Source organism: Rhincodon typus, chromosome 3 (assembly GCF_021869965.1).
Source record: "Rhincodon typus isolate 14 chromosome 3, sRhiTyp1.1, whole genome shotgun sequence".
Classification (NCBI taxonomy): domain Eukaryota; kingdom Metazoa; phylum Chordata; class Chondrichthyes; order Orectolobiformes; family Rhincodontidae; genus Rhincodon; species Rhincodon typus.
The window spans coordinates 83227091-83252090 of NC_063334.1; the positions used below are offsets into that span (position 1 = coordinate 83227091).

Consider the following 25000-nt stretch of genomic DNA (forward strand, 5'->3'; position numbering starts at 1 on the left):
GATCAGATAGAGTTGAAGATTTTGTCAACCACGAGTGGGTTGGTGGTTGGGTGGGGGGGGCGGTCCTTCGCTGAGAACAAAAGAAAATGTGCCAGAAATAACATTGTGAAAGCTAAAGGCTTCAGAACAGATCTGACAGAGATGGAGAAACTAGAACATGGAATGAAGATCTTCCAGGAATCAAAGTGTGAGAAAGTGTAGTCAATAGCTATGAGACTCAGTGGGTTTATAATGAATATTAGTAGATAATCTATCCCCAGAAATAGAGACAAAGAAATCAAGGAAGGGTAAAATGTGTCAGAGGCGGACAAGGTAAAGGTGAGAGATAGGTAGAAATTGAGAGCAAAATTGATTGAGTTTTCCAATTCTGGACAAGAAGAGTAAGTGACGTTGATAGAGTCTTTCATGAGATGAGTCAGATTTGTATGGTTTTGATTTGACAAGGAATACTCACTGAGTGTCTAAATTCAGTGAGGAAGGGGTTTTCTCTCATTTCAGGAAATTGCTATTAACTTATAATACAAAAGGAAGTATGGACAATGCCATTACAAAGTACTTCAATGGAGAAAAAAAATGTTTATGGTCTATTTAACTTTTTGAATGAACAAGTTACAGATTGTGGTACAGTTAAGGCTGCTTAATCCATTCAAATTAATTCTAGAATCTTACAGACAAATGTTTAGAATTGTGAGGAAAAAACAAATTCAGATTTATGTGGAATCAAGAAAAATAATATGTATTTGACAGATGGCATAGCATTATGAAGTTTGTGAAAAAAATTGAGAACTTTAGAGATACATTGTTAATGGTAGAATTTAGGAATAGTGCACCTTTTGGAATAAGGTCCCACCCTGAAAATTGTAAACTGAAAAACTGTGGTTATGAATGATGGTTGTAAGCTATCCCACAAACGCAGAGTTGCCAGCAAACCTTTGTTTGCAAGCACACAAAGAAACCAAAGCAACAAGAAAGTTATAATGAAGACGACACTAAATATCATGAAGAGAACAGCAGAAATGAAAAGAGAGCTACTTCTCAGAATAGTGAAGAAAACAATCAGGATGATAAGTATGATTCAAGGGACCAATATGTTTCTTTTGTCATAAGATAAGGCAGATTTCTTGAAATTAAATGTTAAATTGTTGTTATTTATAAGTGCACCTGGTATATTTTTTTCCAAAAATGCTGTATCAGTGAGTTAAACGTGACAAACCAATCCTATTTGATGTATTTACAGTGAATGTAAACAGAACATAAAAGATTACCAAACTTTGTATGTGAGAGTGAGATCAGACCATTTTTTTGTCCAATGGAGATGCAAAAAAAGTGTATTATACTTACAGACGTAGGGTTAGCTCAATCCCTGAATATAATGAAAGATTTAAATTGCTCTCCAGCAAGTTTGCCAATTAAAAGTTTATCGGTACAGAGAACTGCCAAAAATTGATGTCTGGTTCCATTGTATGGCATGAATTAAAATTGTATTTTAGTCCATGGTTCTGTATTGTGAGAGTGGTGTCTAAATTGCCTAATAATAATATTTACCTAATTTAATCATTCCAATATAGTTTATTGATTTTGGATTCAGCACGTTCACTGCCATGGCGCAGGCTAAATTCCGGGTCAGGAGAATATAATTTAGGGGGAGATGATGAGTTATGTCATCAGATAGTAGTGTAGAAGTCCAAGCTAATAGTCCAGGGACAAGGGTTCAAATTCCATCACTGTAGCTGATTCAATTTAAAATTAATTGTTAAAGATCTGGAATTAATAGCTAAGCTCAATAATTGTGACCATGAAACTTCCACTGATTGTTGTAAAAACCCATCTGTTTCATTTTGTCCTTTAGGGAAGGAAATCTGCCATCCTGGTCTACATGTTGCTCACAAGGGCAATTAAGAAATGGCAAATATGGATGGTTTGACAATGAAAATCACATCCCACAAAATAATTTTTAAAAATTCTATTAGAAGATGATGGTTGCATTCGAATGTTTCCACAAAATCCATTGAGGTTGTTAAAGATAAAGCTTTATCAGCAATATCCTGGGTAGCAGCCTTTTGTCTTGTAACATGATAGTTTGTGTATTTATCACCAACTCTATGTTAAGTGTTGCTTGATGTGGCTTAGAAAACCCAGTTTTTCATGGCTGCCACTCGTCGAGAAGGGTTGAGAAGGTGCATGATTCACTAGTCTTTTGTTTTCTCTAGGCCCTCTTATCAGCCAGCTGAATTTTTGTTTCTACTTGCTCCTTCCATTGCCCTTCCAAACAGTCAGTCTTGAGAGGTCAAGCCCATCAGTGACTGTCTCCTAGTTGTCAGTGTCAATGTCTTACTTGCAGGCATCCTTGTTGCGCAGACATGGAAAGAGGCAATCACATTGAACAGCTTCAGTGGGCAACCATTTTAATAACAACCTGAATAAATGGACTCTGTTCACATGGTTGAATGCCTCTGCAAGATCTGCAGTCTAACAAGGACATTATGAGCAAATATTTTTCCCACAATGTTCACCAGGGAGATGCCTTGATTCTTATTGCAATTCCTGTGGTCATCCTTGTTCCAGAACAGGGTCATAATCTTTGAATTATACAAAAGCTCCTTCCACCCAGACAGAGACAGATGCTGCAGGAGTGCAGGATCCTGTATTTGATAAGTTCAGGTGTATAATGGTAGTATCAGCTGGATCTGCTTATGATTAGTTATGATTCTTTGAACAGCATTGATTATGATACAGTTATTCCATCGTGTGCACTAACATGAAGATGCAACCTGGAAGCTTCCTCATTCCAAGCAATGTCAGCTGTACCGCTAACCCAGTTTGCTAAATATGAGTATCTTCATGTAGGTCATTGATAGAATGTGTTTATTTGTAAACTGTGGTATTGTCGTTCGTTCTGTTACTGTGGGAATAATGTCTAAATTGATTATTAATTATTTTGATCTTCTCTTAAGGAACAATCTGATGACATAATTCATCATCTCCCCCTAAATTATATTCCCCTGGGGACCATATGCTGCCTTCAGACTTTTCCACAAAATGCACTGAAGTTGTTAAATTGTATCTGCAAGTTCTTTGAGCTTGGAAAATCACATGTCTATCTCCGAATTGTTGTAAGAACAGTAGTTTGACTCCAGAAATGTTCAAAGATTTAAACACTCAGATTGATTTTTCTTTCTTTATTGGAATTGGTGATTGCTGGCATTTGTTACCCATCTCCGATTGCTCTTGAAATGAGTGGCTTGGTGGGCCATTTCAGAGGGCAGTTAAGAGCCAACAATATTACTGTAGCTCTGGAGTCATGCATAGATCAGATCAAACAAAGACAGCAGATCTCCATGCTTAAATGATATTAATGAATCAGATGAGTTTTTATGAGTGATAGTTGTCATGATTACCATGACTGAGACCAGTTTTACATACACATCTGTTAACCAAATCCAAGTTCTATCAACTGCAACCACATTGAAGACTGAGATTGACAACAAAGAGATTTAAAAAGTTGTAAAGAAATTAGAGCTCTTTGAATTAATTCTGCTTGCAGAACCTAAGCCACGGTGTCAAAACAGAATAAAACAGCAGAGCTCCAAGCTGAAGAACAGACAATGAGAGACAATGCTTTAAAACCACATGACTTACCCGCATGGGCCCAAGCTACGCCTGCCTCTTTGTAGGTTACGTGGAACAATCCCTCTTCCGTACCTACACCGGCCCTAAACCCCACCTCTTCCTCCGTTACATTGATGACTGTATCGGTGCCGCCTCGTGCTCCCACGAGGAGCTCGAACAGTTCATACACTTCACTAACACCTTCCACCCCAACCTTAAATTTACCTGGACCATCTCTAACACCTCTCTCCCCTTCCTGGACCTCTCTGTCTCCATATCGGGCAACCACCTCGAAACCGATATTCATTTCAAGCCCACCGACTCCCACAGCTACCTAGAATACTCCTCCTCCCACCCACCTTCCTGCAAAAATGCTATCCCCTATTCCCAATTCCTTCGCCTCCGCCGCATCTGCTCCCAGGATGAGGCATTCCACTCCCGTACATCTCAGTTGTCCTCGTTTTTCAAGGACCGTAACTTCCCCTCCTCGGTGGTCGAGAACGCCCTCAACCGTGTCTCCCACATCTCCCGCACCTCATCCCTCACACCCCGTCCACGCAATAAAAACCAAAAAAGAATCCCCCTCGTCCTCACGTACCACCCCACCAACCTCCGGATCCAACGCATCATCCTCCGACACTTCCGCCATCTGCAATCCGACCCCACCACCAAAGACATCTTTCCCTCCCCACCCTTATCTGCTTTCCGGAGGGACCACTCTCTCCGTGACTCCCTTGTCCGCTCCACACTCCCCTCCAGCTCCACCACACCCGGCACTTTTCCCTGCAACCGCAGGAAGTGCTACACCTGCCCCCATACCTCCTCCCTCACCCCCATCCCAGGCCCCAAGAAGACTTTCCACATCAAGCAGATGTTCACCTGCACATCTGCCAATGTGGTATACTGCATCCGCTGTACCCGGTGTGGCTTCCTCTACATCGGGGAAACCAAGCGGAGACTCGGGGACCGCTTTGCAGAACACCTACGCTCGGTTCGCAACAAACAACTGCACCTCCCAGTCGCGAACCATTTCAACTCCCCCTCCCATTCCTCAGACGACATGTCCATCCTGGGCCTCCTGCAGTGCCACAACGATGCCACCCGAAGGTTGCAGGAACAGCAACTCATATTCCGCTTGGGAACCCTGCAGCCCAATGGTATCAATGTGGATTTCACAAGTTTCAAAATCTCCCCTCCCCCCACCGCATCCCAAAACCAGTCCAACTCGTCCCTGCCTCCCTAACCTGTTCTTCCTCCCACCTATCCCCTCCTCCCACCTCAAGCCGCACCTCCATCTCCTACCGACCAACCTCATCCCGCCCCCTTGACCTGTCCGTCCTCCCTGGACTGACCTATCCCCTTCCTAACTCCCTACCTACACTCACCTTTCCTGGCCCCATCCCCGCCTCTTCGACCTGTTTGTTTCCTCTCCACCTATCCTCTCCTCTATCCCTCTTCTATCCGCCTCCCACTCTCTCCCTATTTATTTCAAAACCCCCTTCCCCTCCCCCTTTTCTGATGAAGGGTCGAGGCCCGAAACGTCAGCCTCTCTGCTCCTATGATGCTGCTTGGCCTGCTGTGTTCATCCAGCCCTGCACCTTGTTGTCTCGGATTCTCCAGCATCTGCAGTTCCTACTATCTCTGACTTGCCTGTAACTAGTGCTGATATTATAGGACTACAAGGATGACTTTGAGATTTGGAAAATAAAATTAACATATCAGAAGGCTAAAGCTGTTGCTGTTGTGAGAGAGGAGTTGAAAAATGTTCACACTGACTCAGGGAAAGAACTTAAGAATCTAAAAGAATTTGTGCACTGGCTAAAATAAAGAATCAGGACTTTTTTAATTATCACCGTGACCTTAAATAGATTCTTAAAGCTGCAGAGAACCATAATCCTGCATTTAAACAGGACAAGAACAATATAAGAACAATATAAGAACAATAACCTGGACAATAAAAGACCAGGAGTGGAGGAAAATGGAGGTGCAAGGTTAGAACTTGAGAAAAGTAGTCCACAGAAAGTGCGAAAAGGAGATTTACTAGTATGCATGATAAAAAGTGAAGCTACTGCTGACAGGAAAACTCTCATTTGAGAGACCTGCACTTTTAAAACTCAAAACTCTTATGTACATATTGGTTGAATGTTGTGATATGTCAAGAGATTATTTAACTGCAAAATGTGAAAATACAGGGGGAGAACATACTGTTTGCAGAAAATTATTTATTAAAGGGTGTAGAATGTACAAATTGTAATGTCTCGGTTGGTGTTTTTGAAAATTCGTTACTTCAAATGTCTGAATTCCTCTTTCACTATTACCAACAATTGCAAAGTATTTATTCAGTAAGTCAGCCATAACCCATATCTCCATAAAGCGTTGAAAAGTACAGAATGATATAGACGGGTTAGTTGGATGGACAGAACAGTGGCAAATGGAAGTTAATCCATTACTATTATTATCCCTAATCCTATCCCAGGCAAAAGGCTTTTGACATCAATAACTAGTCACTAGTCCATGGACTAATCAACTTCTTGTTGCCACTCAGCTATGCAATTCATCTACAACCCAAACTTCAATCACTGCTTGTTCAAACAGCTGTTGACATAATTTTAAAAACCTGCAGCAATCCTTTTAAAACACTGGTTTTAAACAGTTCTTCCTCATTTCAGTCGACAATTTAAAAAGATACAAAAAACTGACACTGTACTTTGAGAGTTAATATTGAAAACTCCCAATGTAACTTCCGCCAAAGTGTACATTATTGTGCTGACATCACTGGTTGGTCTTTCGAGCTGATGGGACAGGACATACCCAGGGATAGTGATGGTGGTGTCAGAGTCATTTTCAGTAATGTATGATTCTGTGGGTATGACTACATCAGGAAGTTGCCATAAGACCATAAGATATAGGAGCATAATTGGGCCATTCAGCACACCGAGTCTGTTCTGCCATTCGATCATGGCTGATATGTTGCTTGACCAGTCTGTGAGACAGCTCTCCTACATTTGGTACAAGCCCATAAATGTTAGCAAGGAGGACTTTACATGGTTACAGGGTTGCCTTTATTGTTATTGTTTTCAGTGCCTAGATTGAGGCCAGGTGGACGGTTCAGTTTATTTCCTTTTAATAGGATTCATAGTAGTTTGATACAACTGAGTGCAAGCCATTTCTGAGGGCACTTAAAAGTCAACCATTCTGCTGTAGGTCTGGAGTTACAGGTCCTGGTAGACCAACCAGGTAAGAATGACAGATTTAAATTTTGAAAGGAAATTAATGAACCAAATGGGTTTTTTACAATGATAGTCTAATGTTCTATTGTCCATCTGTGTTTTATTTATCAAATTTAGCTGTCATGGTTGGATTTAAACCCATGCTCCACCACATAGCCATGGGCCTCTGTATTTTTAGTTCAGTGACATGGCCACTTCAGTAACAGTTCTCATCATTAATATCTTTGGTTCACACACAATTTAAAACATTCAGAATTCTTCCATTCACAGTTGTCACTGCATCCTAAGATCCATTCTTCACTCTTGCAACTCTCTCTTAAGCAGTACAGACTCACTCTGTCTCAAAACTGACCTGCTCCACAGTTTTATTTCACTTTTTGCTTCATTTGATACTTGAATCAAATGCCTTCTGGAAATCTATGTAGACCACATCAACAGTTTTACCCTCATTGACTCTTTCTGTTGCCTCTTCAAAAAAACTCCAACATGTTTAGTTAAACATGATTTCCCCTTTAGAAAACTGAGCCTTCCTAATGACATCACTTTTTTTCCATGTAATTACTAATTCTAGCTTGAATATTGTTTCTAGATGTTTCCCACCACTTAAATGAACTGGTCTACCTTGCTAGGATTATCCTTACAAGCTTATTCGAACAAGGCTGTAATGTCTTCTGGCACCCCATCTCCCCCTGCGTCCAGGGAAGACTGAAAGATTATGGCCAGTGCCCCCACAATTCCTGTTCACACTTCCTTCAAAATCCTTGTATGTATTTAATGTGGTCCAGGTGCATTGTCAACTTCAAGTGCCAACAATGTATCCAAAACGTCTTTCTTGTTAATTTTGAACTGCCTAGAGCAGTGTTTGGGACTTCCCTTAAGGTTAGATGCTGGTATTTTTCATAGTTGCATTTTGCTTCTCTCATTTGTTTTTTTCAATTATTCCAAAACTTTTAGTGTTCATGTTGATTCTCTATTGTATGTTCTGCTCTACATCTGTCATAAACGCTCTTTCTCTTTCTAATGTACCTTCTTTGTCATCCACAGAACATGAAAATGCCTGCCCTATCTTTTCCATTAGAGGGTAGAAACATTGACTGTACCCAAACCATCTACTCTTTCAAGGTGGCCTATTGTTTTCCCACCAATCCCTTATTCCAATCTATCACGCTCAGTTTTGTTCTTGCCGTATTAAAGTTAGATCTCCACCAATTGATTTTTCTTACTGATTGCAGACTGTTCACCATCACCATTCAGGGTGTTCTTCAATTGCTCAGTGACATCCTTGGCCCAAGCACAAACAAGCAGTACACCATCCTGGACTCATAAAAATATCCTCCTATTCCCCTATCAAATCATTTATCATCAGAGGTACTCCATGTTTAAAGTTGTCCCATTTAAAATTTTTACATTTTATCCGTTTTATTTCCTCTTTAACAACTGTGATCCCTGGTTAAAAGTTTGAAGGGCCTTTAAAGCACTTTTGGGTTTCTGCAATTTGAAGCCTCAGTTTTAGATGCATTGGTCCTCATGACTGGTGATATTTTTCCAGTTTGAGGGAATATTGTGGACTATAAGTATGGTGATGAGTGTGATACTGAGTATGAATTTCAATTTAATTTGAGGTTGCTATTTAGGTTGGTTCTTACTGATGCTGTACAGAACTTAAGGCAGCTGACCCAGGGAACATCATGAAAGACCTTCATTGTTCAGACCTTAGAGAATAGGAGTTGGGACATCATGTTGACCTTGTAGAGGATGCTGGTGAGGCCTCTTTTGGAGTACTGTATGCAGATCTGGTTGCCCTGTTATAGGAAAGATATTATTAAACTGGACAGGGTTCAGAAAAGATTTACTAGGATGTTGCTGGAAATGGAGGGTTTGAGATATGGACTGGAAAGACTGGGAATTTTTTGACTGGAGTGTAGGAGGTTGAGGGTTGACCTTATTGAGGTTTATGAAATTAAGAGGGGCATAGATAAGTTGAACAACAAGGGTCTTTTCCCTAGGTGGGGGAGTTCAAAACTAAGGTGGATATTTTTAAGGTGAGATGAGAAAGATGTAACAAGATTTAACTGCCAGAGAAAGTGGTGGATGCAGTAAACTGTTTAAAAGACATTTGGATAAGTTTATGAATAGGAAAGATTTGGAGGGATATGAGCCAAGGGCAGGCAGGTGGGACTAGTTTAATTTAGGAACTCGGTCAGCGTGGGCTGGTTGGACTGAAGGGTTTGACTCTATGATTCTATATTGCGACTCTGAATTAAAGGATTTTAATTTTAATGAGTTCCTTCTTCTGGAGAACAGGTACTGCATGGAATTTACTGTAGCAAAAAAACTGTACACATACTGTACAGAATTTAAAGCTGATTTTACTGGTTGGCTGCTTTTTCAATTGCACATGAATGAGGAGCCATTTTAAATCAGTGGGAGAACAGTTAAGGCTGAGGTCAATTTTAAAGTCCCTTCTTCCGGACTTGTAAAAACATAAGAAGGAGGAGCAGAAGTAAGCAATTCAGCCCCTTGAGCCTGCTGCACCATCCAAACCATCATGGTTGATTTTCGTCTTCAAGGGATGCCTACCTTGAAGAAGTTAGTCTCATAGTTGATTTCATCTTGTTTCAACCCACATTCCTGCCTTCTCTCCATAACACTTCAACCCTTTAGCAATTAGAAATCTGCCCATCTCCTCCTTAAATTTATTCAGTGTCCCAGCATCCACTGCATTCTGGGATAGTGAATTCCAATGATTCACAACCGTTTGAGAGAGGTAATTCCTCCTCATCTTTGTTTTATATGTGCTACCTCTTATCCTAAAACTATGACCTTTCATTCTAGATTTTTCTACAAGGGGAGGCATCTGCTCTACATCTTTTTTGTTAATCTACTCTGACATCTATATACCCTCAATTAGATCACCTCTCATTCTTCTCAACTCTACAGCTTATAGGCCTAAATCTCTCTTCATAAGACAAATCCCTCATTCTGGAATCAATCTGAATGCAACTACATTCAATCACAAGTAATGGTAAGAAAACTGTATGTAATACTCTAGGTATGGTCCACTAATGTATGGTTGCGGCAACACTTCACTAATTTTATACTTTTTTGCTTTAGCAATTAGTGCCAAAATTCCATTTGCCTTCCTTATTACCTGTAGTACCTGCCCACTAGTTATCAGTGATTCATGCACAGGGACACCTCTGCACTGAAGTACTCTGGAGTTTCTTTCTATTTAGATAATAAGTTGCCTTTCTATTCTTCCAACTTCACACTTAAACTTCAACCGCCAAATATTGGCCTATTCAATCAACTTATCCAAATCCACTTGAAAATTTTTCATTTCTTCATTGGAACTTATTTCCCAACTATTTCAGTGTCATCTGCAAATTTAGCTATCATAAATTCCATTCCTGTATCCAAGTCATTAATATAGACTGTTAATAGTTGGGAACCAAGGACTGGACCCTGTGGTACCCCAGGTGGTACATCTTGTCAATCAGAAAAAGAGCCATTCATCCTGACTCTTTGCTCAAGAAAACGCCCCATCTATCCCTAGTCTTTAGTTTGTGCTGCAGTTCCTTTTCAAAATGAGGCAGAATTACCAAGCAAATAGCGTTTGAGAGCTTGTGACTGCAAAGAGATAAAGAAAATTACATTTGGCTTGCTGTAAAACTGCATGAATTAACACATGTTTAAGTGCCTTAATGGGGGAATGAGCAGTCGATATGGTCAGAGTACTTGAGCTAGCTCCTATGACAGTGAGAATAATTTGTGATAATGCTGAAAAACAAATCAAACATTTATTGGCCAAGGTGTTACATCTTTAAGTGCTGACAAGATGAATCAGTTTAGAAGCAGAAGTATAGAGAACATGCAAAACTCTAGATGGTTTGAATTGAAGTCCAAAGCCAGCGGCAGGTGCCTCTTAGGTTGATGATGATCCAAGAGAAAAGCCAGAAGCCTATCTGAGATCTTATAGAATGAACAGGGTCAGAGTTCATACTCAGAATTTCAATGGTTGTTATGAACTGTTCAATTGTTTCAAGGAGTGCCTATGCACAACATTAAAACATGAGGAGACATCTAGTGCTGATAGAAGAATGACTGCCCATTTGAAGAGAATAATTGAAGAGGTAGCTATGTAGCACAACAAGTTTTTAACGTTGATGAAATTGATTTTTTTTTTAAACTTGGCTTCAGCGAACTTACATTCCATCGGAGAAGAAAGTGCCAGGAATCAAATTTGCCAAAGATTGCCTGACTTTTTGAAAACTTTTGAATGCTGGAAATCTGAAATAAAATGAAAGTTTTGGACAAACTCAGCAGGTCTGGCAGAATGTGTGACGAGAGAATCAGATGAACATTTCAAGTTCAATATGACTTCTGATTATTTTACGTGGTGGGAATTCTGTAGGAGATTTTACATTTGATGGTATACCAGTTTGAGGCACAATGGGCATTGAAGGGCTGCTCCAATGAGCACCTGCATGTCATTTGGCACTCAAATAAGGAAGTCTGCATGACAGGGTTGTTCTCTCTTGACAAGTTGTATCAGAAAAAAAATTGCTTTTGTTGGATAATTGCCCAAGCCATTCCATCAGTCTTATTTAAGTCTGAAAATGTGAAGATATTTTTCCCTACACCTAACATAACTTAATTGCTACAGCCCATGGACCAGGGAGCAAAAGTAACATTCAAGGCAGCTACCTCTGCTGTACTGTCTCCTATCTCCTTGATGCAATGAGGCAAGGATGCACCATCAGTCATAGAACTTTGGCATAGCTACAAGATCCTCACTAGCAATATTGCTGATTTAAGAGGTGAAGTCATGTCAAGATACCTGAATGATGGGTGGCAGAAATCGAGGCCAGAATGTGGCCAAGTAAGAATTTCTCATCATTGCCTCGAAGATTCAGCATCAAACCATGACCTTGGCAAGGGAGGTTGGCTTTGATGAAGCTGACTTGGTGGAATTTTTTGAGTCCCATAAACCTGAAATGGCCTACAAGTCTTGAAAATCAATGAGCTAAAGAGGAAAATTACATTGAAATACCATATCGAACTCAAGTTTTGACAGAGAAACAACTGGTAATAGTTTTTAACTCATGAACGAGGTGATGGATATCCTCACAGAAAATCAGCCAAAGACAGCATAGTGCTAGAGTGAACAGAAGGTCAATAATTACTGTTACAAGGAGTGTACCAAGAAAGGCAAAACAGAACTGTCCAACAGTCCTTGTGTGAAAGGACCTCCAGCAGCAAATGGTGATGGTCATAGCGATGTACAGCATGGAAACAGAGCCTTCAGTCCAACTCATTCATGCCGACCAGATATCCTAGACAAATCTAGTCCCATTTGCCAGTACTTGGTCCATATCCTTCTAAACCCTTCCTATCCAGATGCCTTTTAGATGTCGTAATTGTACCAGCCTCCACCACCTACTCTGGCAGCTCATTCTATACAGGCACCACCCTCTGTGTGAAAAAGTTGCCCCTTAGCTCCCTTTAAAATCTTTCCCCTCTCACTTTAAACCTATGCCCTCTGGTTTTGGACTCATCCCACCCTGGGAAAAAGACCTTGTCTATTTACTTTATCCATGCGCTCACAACTTTATAAACTTCTATAAGGTCACCCCTCAGCCCCTGACGTTCCAGAGAAAATAGCTCCTGCCTATTCAGCCTCTCCCTATATCTCAAACTCTCCAACTCTGGCAACATCATTGTAAATCTTTTCTCAACCCTTTCAAATTTCACAACATTCTTCCAATAGCAGGGTGATGGAGGACACTGAGCTAGGAAGCTAAGCAGATCTCTGGGATCTACACCAACAGGTGACAAAAATGAGGGAGAGCAGACAGTCAAAAGAATTCTTCAGCACAATGTAACTCACGTGGTCATTTTGTATACTTACTGTAAACAGTTCCTAGTTTATCCATAATTTCCCATTCTGTTTGTAATTACCTGAATTCCTGTTTCAAGATCTTTCAACTGTCTGTGTTCAAATCCCATGTTGTACTTGGATACATTTTTCAAGGCTGTTGGTGATCCTGGTCCTTCAATTCATTAACTACACCAGGTCACGTCCTTAATTTTTATGGCCTCGTGGTATTATCACTACACAATTAATCCAGAAACTCATCTATTGTTCTGGGGACACAGGTTTGAATCCTGCCATAGTGGATGGTGGAACTTGAATTCAATTAAAATATCTGAAGTTAAGAATCTACTGATAACCATGAATTGTTTGTTGGGAAAAACTCATTCAGCTCACAAATCCCTTCATGGAAGGAAATTTGCCATCCTCAACTGATCCGGCCAACATGTGGCTCCAGATCCACAGCAATGTGGTTGACTCTCAAATGACCTAGCAAGCTACTGAGTGGTATCAATTGTTATGAAGCCTTAACAAAGAAATGAAAGTAAGTGGACCATTTGACAGTGGAAAAGACTGATAAATGGTCACTGGATTCAAAAATTCTTCAGGATGCATGGTGGCTCATGGTTAACACTGCTGCTTTACAGCACCAGGAACCTGGGTGTGATTCATTGATGGCACTGTGGGCCATCAAAGCAGAACTGTACTCCAGCACAATTTGTAACCGCATGGCCCAGCATATGCCCCACTCAACCATTACCATCAAGCCAGGGGATCAACCCTGGTTTGGTGGAGAGTGCAGGAGGGCATGCCAGAAGATGAGGTGTCAACCTCGTGAAGCCACCAAACAGGACCACTCGCATGCCAAACAACAAAAGCAGCAAGTGATAAACAGAGCTATGTGATCCCACAACCAACGGATCAGACCTAAGCTCTGCAGTCCTGCCACGTCCAGTCGTGGAATGGTGGTGGACAATTAAATGACTTATTGAAGGAGGAGGTCCCTAAATGTCCCTCAATGATGGAAGAGCCCAGCACATCAGTGCATTTGCAGCAATCTTCAGCCAGAAGTGTCAAGTGGATGATCCATCTTGGCCTCCTTCAGTGGTCCCCAGCATTGCAGATACCAGTCTTTAGCCAATTCGATTTACTCTACGTGATATCAAGAAATGGTTGGAGACACTGGATACTGCAAAGGCTACGAGCCCTGACAACATTCCGGCAATAGTACTGAAGACTTGTGCTCCAGAACTTGCCGCTCCCCTGGCCAAACTGTTCCAGTGCAGTTATAACACTGGTATCTACCCGGCAGTGTGGAAAATTGCCCAAGTATGTCCTGTACACAACAAGCAGGACAAATCCAACCCAGTCAATTATCGCTCATCAGTCCACTCTCAATCATCTGTAAAGTAATGGAGGGTGTCATCAACAGAGCTATCAAGCAGCACCTGCTCAGTGATGGCCAGTTTGGGTTTATACCAGGGCCACTCAGTTCCTGACCTCATTACAGCCTTGGCTGAAACAAGGACAAAAGAGCTGAATTCCAGAGGTGTGGTAGGGGTGACAGCCCTGACATCAAGACTGCATTCAACTGAATGTGACATCAAGGAGCCCTAGCAAAACTAGAATCGATGGGTATTAGGGGGCAAACTCTCCAGTGGTTGGAGTTGTACCTGACACATTGGAAGATGGTCATCTCTGTATCCATGACATCTCTGCAGGAGTTCCTCAGGGTAGTGTCCTAAGCCCAACCATCTTCAACTGCTTCATCAATGACCTTCCCTCCATCATAAGGTCAGAAGTGGGGATGTTCGCTGATGATTCACAATGTTCAGCACGACTTGCGACTCCTCAGATACTGAAACAGTCTGTGTTCAAATGCAACAAGATCTGGACAACATCCAGGCTTGGGCTGACAGGTGGCAAGTGACATTCGCGTCACACAAATGCTAGGCTACGACCATCACCAATAAGAGACAATCTAACCACCACCCCTTGACATTCAATGGTGTCACCATCACTGAATCCCCCACTATCAACATCCTGGGGGTTATCATTGACCAGAAACTCAACCGGACTCACCACATTAAAACAGTGGCTACAAGAGCAGGTCAGAAGCCAGGAATACTGCGGTGAATAACTCACCTCCTGACTCCTCAAAACCTGTCCACCATCTACAAGGCACAAGTCAGAAGCGTGATGGAATACTCCCCACTTGCCTGGATGAGTGCAGCCCCAAAAACACTCAAGAAGCTTGACACCATCCAGGACAAAGCAGCCCGCTTGATTGGCACTACAGACGCAAGCATCCACTCCCTCCACCACCGATGCTCAGTAGCAGTAAAGTGCACTATCTACAAGATGCACTGCAGAAATTCAACAAGATCCTCAGACAGCACCTTCCAAACCCACGATCACTTCCATCTAGAAGGACAAGGGCAGCAGAATGGAAACACCACCACCTTCAAGTTCCCCTCCAAGCCACTCACCATCCTGACTTGGAAATATATCACCGTTCCATCACTGTCGCTGGGTCAAAATGCTGGAAATCCCTCCCTAATGGCATTGTGGGTCAACCCACAGCAGGTGGACTGCAGTGGTTTAAGAAGGCAGCTCACCACTACCTTCTCAAGGGCAACTAGGGCTGGGCAAGAAATGCTGGCCAGCCAGTGATACCCACATCCCACAAATGAATAAAAAAAAATTCCATCCTTGGGTGACTGTCTGTGTGGAGTTTATACATTCTCCCTATGTCTGCATAGGTTTCCTCTCACAGTCCAGAGATGTGCGTGTTAGGTGGATCGGCTGTGCTAAATTATCCATAGTGTCTAGGGATGTGTAGGCCAGGTGGATTAGCCATGGTAAATGCTCTTCGGAGGGTCAGTGCAGACTCGATGGGCTGAATGGCCTCTTTCTGAACTGTAGGGTTTCTATGATTCTACATCACTGTTGCATTCACGTTCAATTCAAAAATCAACACTATTTTCAAACATCCTCAAAAGATAGTGACAAGAAAGGTGGTCCAACAGCAAAGCCTTCCTCCAAGCCAAAGTGCCCAACATTAAGTTCTATATCAATGAAAGCCATCTCCACTAAAATGGATTAATTTATGAGGCCACCAGCACAGAGAGACACAAACCTTCCAAGAAACATCTGTTTACATGTGGCAGACTTTGTAATTTATGCATTGGACTTATCAATCATCTCAACTCCATCAGGTGGAGTTGATGTCGTCATCAAGCCCTGGAGGGACTGCTTCAGAGAGTTTCAGTAAGTGTTGTCTCACTTTGAATTTATATAGTATTTGTTATTTCAGCAGGGATTTCACCATGTCGCACATGTATGGTACAGTATGTAAACTCTTGCATTGGTTTATATGGACAGAATTGTCCTCTGAAACCTAAGTCTGGCTTTGACATTGGTTCCTAGCCAAATTTAAGCTTAACTGGAATGTCTATTCACGTAAAGTCTCAATTTTCAGGAATGCAATCCAACTTTGTACCCCCATCTTCTGCAGTTTTGTTTTTAAAAAGCAACCTATCCAAACGTGTTATGACGTTCCTCTGGTGCAGGTAAGGTTTAAACCCTAGCTCAGAGGGACACTAAAACTGCACCACAAAAGCCCTTCTTACGTACAGCGAAAACACCCATTCGCATGGCTCTGCAATCTCCAGATGTGCCATCATGCTCATTCATTTGCAGACGCGATGAGAGAGCACAGTTTAAAGCTCTCAGCTGAACACGCCAGATACGAATAAACATCTGAGAATATCGCAGAAATAAGTGGAAAAGAAAGGAAAACGACCAATTGTTCCAAACCTACACACAGTGAGTAGAAAGTGCCTTAATGTTTCAGGTGACAAGTGCTGGCTGTGGGCAGAGATCACGTGGCGACTCCTCTCGCATCATCAGACCTTAAAAGGGGATAGGAATTTCTCAGCAAGAAAAATGACCTTAACCGTGTTTCTAAAAGAATAGAAACTGGGGTTCAGCCTTCAACAGAGGACGGCGCTCCTCGTGCTTCATTACAGGTTTTCAAACATCCTTCAAATCCGAACCGTCCACAGCTACCGTTGAGCTAACGCTTGTCGAAGTGGTTGCCTTGGTGATGTCCGAGTTCCGGTTCCGCTCTGGTTAATCTCATGTTGTGGTGTTGAACGCTCGGAATTGGGGTGGGTGTGTGTGTGTGTGTGTGTTTTGTCGCTTTTTCAGTGGGTTTTTAAAAATAATTATTTGTTTTTGGACGGTCGGGATGTGCTCCTTGTGTGAATCGGAGGAGAGCTGTCTCCTGTCGTACAGTGCGGCGTTTCTCTTCTAGCGTTGGATACTTTCTAATAGACGGGGCTGCGGTTAAACGGGCGCGCGTGTTTGTATGTATGTGTCGGTGTGTGTGTGTGTCAGACAGACAGGCAGATAGATAGAGAGAGAATGACAGGCGATATGATGCGATGAAACTGACTTCCCGCCCCGTTCATCAGGATGATCGGGCCAACTGACACATGGCAACCCATAGGCCTCAGGTCTGAGCTCCAGCACAGTGTGTCACTGCAAACACAGAAACACACACCAATTTACACCCCCATGCTCTCTCAGCTGTTATGCCGAGCTCTCCAAAGCACATAAATAGGCCTCGTATTAAAGTGTCAGTTCGTAGAACCCCTTGCCTCGTTTCCTGTCATATGGTGCACTCTAGTGAAACATACAGACTTGATTTGCATTCCCTAATGATTTCGTTAATACTAAGGGCACGGCCAAGAATGTGATCACGAGAGCTAACAGTCGTTAAATTTTAAATTTATGGAAAAATTAAATGTGAAGCATTTTCATTTTTCAGATTAAAATGAAGTGTTCGGGGAGGGGAAGTAAAAAGTTTTTGTTCAGTAGATAATTGAGTAATGGTGTGACTTGTGAAATTTGAAACAAAAGCTTTGATTATGCAAGATTATTATTTTGAAATTGGGTTCACAATGCCAGATGTAACTGTAACGCTAAGGGAATGAACGTCATGTTTAAAAAAAGAGTACTTTTTAGAGATAGAAAATGCAGAAATAAATGATTAAATTAATTCTCTCCACTTGATTTTTGATTTTGAGATTGAATTACAGATTTGAATAAGACAAATAAAATTTCAAGTAAAGATTATTTTGTGTCCAACATAATTCCTATGCTTTAAATGTTAATTTTTAAATTTGTGAAGAGTTGTACAATTTTATTTGATTAGTGTTAATCGCATCGATCTCAATAAATTTCCCCATTCAATTTTTAAATAATCAAATTTACTAATTGTGGATTTGATTTCTAAAATACAGGTTAACTTTGCATGCTATTACTAGCTCTATTTATGTTAAAGAAGGCAACATTGTATTTTCTAAACATTCAGTTTCATGTCATTCACATTTACTGATTGATTGACTGACAGTTAATGTTTATTTCTGTTCTGTATCATTTTAGTTCCACCTAACTTGATCAAGTGAGACTGATTTGGATGCGTGTTTATCTGGTCGTTTCTATCATTTCAACTGTGCGGATTGCTATGGCACAAAACCAGGCTGGAGGGCCAGAGGAAAAGGACAAAGCTTCAACAGCATTAAAAGGTTAGCAACATGAACAGATTTTGTCTATTGAATTCAAACTAATGAACCTAACACTGTAGATAGCTTACAGTAATTAGTGTGAAGCATCTTGAGCTCACAAATCTGTTACAATTAAAGTAAATTCCATTCCTTGTTCCACTCTTGCATTGAACACATGAAATTTCAATTTTAAAGGAGGTGATTTTCGAATTGTGTGTGTGTGTGTGTACGTTATTTCAGGATCTGAAACAAGTCAGCCACATTCCTTAAATTATTATGTACAAGTGAGAAAATGTTAACACGCTCCCCACTTTTCAGCCTTTTCAACTGGTCTCAACAGACATTTAAGCTCTTTTTAATACAAAATCATAACCTTTCTACAGGTAAAATTTAGTTGCCTATTCTCATTGAAAATAATAGGGGCTAATCACAAGTGAAAGAGCACTTTTATTTTAAAAACACGAAAAAAAATGCAGATGCTGGAATCAAACAAATTGTTCATTAAACCCAGCAAGTCTGGTAGCATCCGTTAACTTTTTGGGTCCAGTGACTCTTCTACAGAGCTCTGCTTTCTTTCCACAGATGCAGCCAGCCCTGTTGAGTTTTCCCAGCAATTTTATTATCTGCCAACCCTGAGAAAAGTAGCCAAGCATAGGCTTTGTGCAGTCGCTGGGATGCTCAATGCACGCAACTACGTACAAAGCTAAAAGGTGATAGTGTTCAGTATAAAGGAAGGTTAAAAAAGATACAGTTTGACATCTTTATTATACCAGATATGAGATCTAATGTTTAATTCTAAGCCCTTTGTGGTTTCCCTGGTTTCTTGAGTACAGTTAGCAGCACAGAAGCTTGCATTTGTTTTTAAATTCATTGCTCCTTTGCTTCTGTTTTCATGGGAACTGGGTCAGTTCCTTGTGTGTGTGTAAGAGAGAGAGAAGTAGAGACAACTGTCTTGAAATACTGATTCCAGAGTGTGTTCCAAGAGGTTTTCTCAATAGGTCTGTCTATGGTGTCAGATGCTTCCAGCTGTTTTGTCCTCCTGTGCGTGGAAGCTGTCCCACAACGGGGAACCATGATAGCGTTGGCTGCAGGTTTAGACTCCTTCTGGTTCTGAAGTAGATTGTTTGGGGGAAATGCAGTGGTGACAGCTGTCACCACCTGGGTGTACTTAGTGACGATGGAGGTAGGGTAGGGAGGGAGCAGGCTGTATTTTAGGGGCGACAGAGGAGGAAGAGGCTGTAATGTGGAGGGAGGTGGAGGATAAAGTGGAAAAGGATGCTGTGAGGTGGTGAAGGGAGAAAGAAAGGGAGTTGGTGGATGATGGAGGTGGAGGAGGGTGAGGCTGGAATGTGGTGGGTAGAAGAGGTGCGGCTGGAGGCAGAAGATGCTATGAAGGAAGGTGGATGAGGAGCCTGTGGCAGGAGGAGGACAGAGTTTAGAAAGGATCAACAATCTATATTCAGACACAGATAAGGGATCATCAACGAGAAAGGGGGAGGTCAACATAGGACTGAGGGTGTTGTACTTAAATGCACAGTACACAAAACAAGGTAAATGAGCTTGTCGCACAGATTGAAATTGACGGTACGATGTTGTAAATATCAAATGACATGGCTGCAAGGTGATGAGGGCTAGGAACTAAATATCCAAGGGTACAGGTTCAAAAGGATGGGCATAGAGTTGCCTTATGAATAAGAAATTAAATTATCGCAGTAGAAAATACCAAGATAGATTCCACAACTTCGTGGGTAGAGTTGAAGAACTGCATATATTTAAAAAATACCCTGATGGGAGTAATGTACAGGCCTCCTACAGTAGTCAGAATGTGGGGCAGAAAATAAATCAGGAAATAGAAAAGGTGTTTAAGCTGGTACTATTAACAGTAATTATGGGAGATGTCATAATGTAGGGGAACTGGGAAAATCAGGGTTGGTAGTGGATCCCAAGAAAAGGAATTTGTTGAATGTCTGGAGCAGTTTGTGGTACAGCCCACTTCGGAACAAGCAATTCTGGATTTGGTGATGTGTGATAAGGGAAATTTGATTTGGGAGCTTAAGGTGAAGGAATGCCTAGGGGACAGTGACCATAATATGATAGAATTCATCTTGCAGTTTGAGAGGTAGAAGCTGGAATCAGATGTAAGGATGTTGCAGTTGAGTAAAGGAAACTATAAAAACATGAGAGGAGCTGGCCAGAGTTGATTGGAAGGGGATCCTAACAAGAAGCAATGGTGGGATTTTCTGGGGCTAATTCAGGAGGCACAGCAGAAATTCGTCCCAAGGGAAAATCATACAAGGCAATCACGGCTAGCAAGAGAAGTCAGGGACAACATAAAAGCAAAAGAAAAAGCATACAACTTGGTGAAGATTAGTATGAAGCCAGAGGATTAGGAATGCTATAAAAGTAAGCAGAGGACAACTAAAAAGCAAAACAGGGGGAGAAGATGAAATTTGAGGGCAGGCTAGTTAGTAATATAAAAATCCTTTTACCGTGCAATTGTAAGACAGGAAAGAGTGGACATCGGGCTCCTGGAAAATGAGGCTGGAGAAGTAGTAATAAAATCAGAAATTGCTAGAAAAACTCAGCAAGTCTGGCAGCATTGGTGGAGAGAAAATAGAGTTAACGTTTTGGCTCCAGTGACCCTTCTTCAGAACCCTTTTTATATTTCAGTACAGAGTGCAGTCAGTTCAGCAGGAGGTAGGTTGGAATGGGTAATAGGGCAGAGAAATTGAGGTGACCAATGTTTTATTGACAGTCCTCAACAAACAGGTCAAGTGCGTGTAAAAGGCCAAAGGGAGGGGTCCAGGTGGAGAGAAAGTGTTGGAGGCAGTTGAAGGGATCTTTCGGATGGGGAAAGCACTCTTGTCCAAAGAATTGGGCTTGGATGTGAAGGTAGCGAAGAGTTCAGCGAGATTGCGTGCCTGGAATTCATTAAGGTGGGGGCGCACATGGATAAAACTAAAACTAGAACATTCAGCATCAGAGAGTGGAAAGTCAGAAGGGACAGTAAATACACAACAGGAGGTGGGTTTGGGAGAGGGTTGGAAGGTTCTGGAAAGGCGTAGGTATCCCGAAGTTGCATCTTGTGTTAATTAATACCTGAAAGGAAAAGAGAAAGTATCTTATTGAATGTTGAATGAGCCAGATAATGAATGAAACTGGGAAGCAATGCTGCTTTGAGCCAGCATGAGGCAATGTTGATGGAGAGAGGAGTTGAGAGTGTACATGCGGTGACGCATACGGTGATGCATGGTAATGAGTGTGGATCTTGGGATGCGGTGAGAACAGTTCATAGAGATATCTGTGATCCTGGGTGGATTCAAGACACGAAGGATGAAACTCGTGAGGTGAGTCAGAGCAGAAGGCAGAGACTGACAATGAGTTTTGGCTGTATAAGCGAATTTTTGCAAATACCTTGTCAAGCACCAGGAGTGACAATGAAAGTAATGACAATGAACAATTTTAGAAAGAAAATCCTGTCGGAGAGAGAAGCAGAACTTCAAGGTAGGAATACTTAGAAGAGGTGTGAGAGTGAGTTAAACGCTAAACAAAAACCAAAGAACAACGGATGCTGGAAATCAAAATCAAAATCAGAAATTGCTGGCAAAACTCAGCAGGTCTGGCAACATCTGTGGAGACAAAGCAGAGCTAATTTCTCAGATCCATTGACCCTTCTTCAGAATCAAGTAGTAGTAGTAATAATGGAGAAGTAGTAACGGGGAATAAAGAGATAGCAGAGGAAATGAATAACCCCTTTGCATCAATCTTCATGGTGGAAGGTACTAGTAGCACACCAGAACTTCGAGAGTCTGTCACAAAGGTGAGTGTAGTCAGCATAACTGAAGAGAAGGTGTTGGGGAAGTAGAAAAGTCTGAAGGTGGATAAATCACCTGAACTGAATGGACTATACCTCAGGTTTCTGAAGGATATAGCAGAGGAGATTGTAGGGGCATCGGTGGTGATCTTCCAGATTTGCTGGAGTCACAGAGGGCCCCAGAGGACTGGGAAATGGATAATGTAATATGCCCCTGTTTAAGAAGGTAGGGAGGCAGAAGATGAGAAATTATAGGCTGGTTAGCCTGACCTCAGTCGCTGGTGAGATGTTACAGTCCATTATTAAGGTTGGGATTGCTGAGTACTTGAAAGTGAATAGCAAAATAAAGCTGAATCAGCATGGCTTTGTCAAGGGGAGGTCAAGCCTGACAAATCTGTTAGAAATGTTTGAGGAAGTAATGAGCAAGTTAGACAAAGGAGAGCCAGTGGACGTGATGTATTTGGATTTCCAGAAGACCTTTGTCAAGGTGCTGCACAGGAGCTGTTAAAGAAGGTAAGTGTCATGACGTTAGGGGCAGGATACTGACATGGATAGAGGATTAGCTGACTGGCTGAAGGCAAAGAGTAAGGAGAAAAGGGGTATTTTTCAGGTTGGCAGTCGGTGACTGGTGGAATTCCGCAGGGGTCAGTGTTGAGACCACGGCTATTCATGTTATACATTAATGACCTTCATGAAGGAACTGAGAGCATTGTTGTTAACTTTACAGCTGACATAAGAGGTGGAGAAACAGAGTTTTGAGGAGACAGGAAGGCAACAGAAGGACATGGACAGGCTAGGAGAGTGGGCAAAGAAATGGCAGATGAAATACAGTGTGAGTGTGTGAAATTATACACTTTTGATATGAAGAATAGAGATGTAGACTATTTTCTAAATAGGGAAAAACTTCAGAAAGCTGAAGCACAAAGGAACTTGGGAGTCCTTGTTCAGGATTCTCAAAATGAACATGCAGGTTCAGTTGGCCGTTCAGAAGACAAATGAAATGGTAGCATTCATTTCATGAGGGCTAGAAAATAAGAGCAGAAATGTATGCTGAGGCTGTATAATGCTCTGGTCCGACCGCATTTGGAATATTTTGAACAGTTTTGGTTCCCTGATCTAAAGAAGAACGTGCTAGCATTGGAGGGGTCCAGAAGAGGTTTACAAGAATGATCCATAAGATGAATTACTTGTCATATGAGGAGTAGTTGAGGACTCTAGACTTGTACTTGATGCAATTTAGAAGGGAGATCCAATTGAAACGTACAGAACATTGAGATGCCTGGATAGACTGGACATGGAGAAGATGTTTCCACTAGTAGGAGAGACTAGGACCGAAGGGCACAGCCTCAGAGTGAAGGAACGACCCTTTAGAACTGAAATGAGGAGGAATTTCTTCAGTGAGAAAATGGTGAGTCTGAAGAACTCATTGCTGCAGAAGGTTGTGGAGGCCAAGTCATTGAGTATACTTAATACAAATGGTTAGGTTCTTGAATAGTAAGGGAATCAAAGGTTATGAGTAGAATGCAGGAGAAAGGGGTTGATAAATATATCAGCTATGATCAGATAGCAGACCAGACTCTTTGCACCAAATGGTCTAATTCTCCTTTATCTTTTGGTCTTACGGAGGCAGTTGCGATGTGAAGATAGGAGTGGGGAATGCAATAGTATGCAGTTGTGAGGAAGTTGCCTGGAGTTTTCCACATTGACTGCGGGCACCATGAATTCTCACTCCACCACATCAAATGTGGGCTAGGAAACCTGCTGATGGCAGATGATCCAGTGCTCCTCAATATTAAACACTACTTGAAAGAAGCACTAAGGGTGGCAGTGTGCAGAATGTACTCCGGATAGGGATTTCAACGATCACCATCAAGAGTGGCTCGGCAGCAGCACTGCTGATTTGGACCTGACCAGGTCAAAGGAAATTGCTGCTAGATTGGGTTTGCAACATGTGGGAGAAAAGTGTACTCTACCTCATCCTCACAAATTTGACTGCCATAGATACATCTGTCTATGACTGTTTTGGTAAAAGAGACCACCCACAGTCCTTGTGAAGGCAGAACTTCATTTCCACATTAAATTGTGGTATGTGGTGCTATCATTGTGCTAAGTGAGACAGACTTCAAAGAAATCAAGCAATTCAACTATTTGTCAAGCTTGTTGACAATCCTTTTGTGCCACTAACCCCACCAGAACTGGCTGTTCAAGCTACATCACCTTCAATTCAGAATGACTATCTGCCCAACTTCAGTCATTTAAGCTTCTGTATGCAGAAAGTGCTTATTAGCACACTCGTTCAGAAATGGCATGGAAAAAAAATTAGGAAGGGTCACCAGACCCAAAAAGTTAACTCTGATGTTTTCTTCACAGATGCTGCCAGGCCTGCTGAGCTTTTCCAGCAACTTTGTTTTTGTGTCTTTTGCTAACCACCCTGAAACAAAGGTTGTCTTCTAACCAGCTTTCATAGGCCATTCCCACCTTCCCCCTCACTGTCAGTTTGAAATGAATGGCAAGATCCTGGAAACTAACAACGACAACTTTTGCATATCCTCTAATGTGTCAACTCCACTTTCAAGCCTTCAAGAGGTACCTTAAGGCATCACTGGCAACGCTTTTGCAAAATTTTCTAAATCCATGGCAAGAATGATTGACCAATAACAACAACCTCTCCCGTGCTGATATACACAATGTTGAGGCACCAGTTACTCAAAAGCCATTAAAGGTATTAAATTAATACTTTGCATCTGTCTTTACTGGAGAACAGAAGCTACATAGGACATTGTGACAGAGGAGAAAATTCTGACTCCAGAAGACTTCTCAATTGATAAGGGAGACTTGTTGGGCAGACTCAGTACATAAAGTTGGCAAGGCACCAGAACTGGATGAGATGCATTCAAGG

The 25000-nt window shown here is 41.7% G+C and overlaps 1 protein-coding gene across 2 annotated transcripts in view; it reads left to right on the forward strand.

The window, feature by feature from the left end:
• Positions 1–25000, forward strand: part of fam172a (family with sequence similarity 172 member A) — a 176581-nt gene that overhangs the window by 59776 nt on the left and 91805 nt on the right. The gene's annotated exons all lie outside the window — the stretch shown is intronic.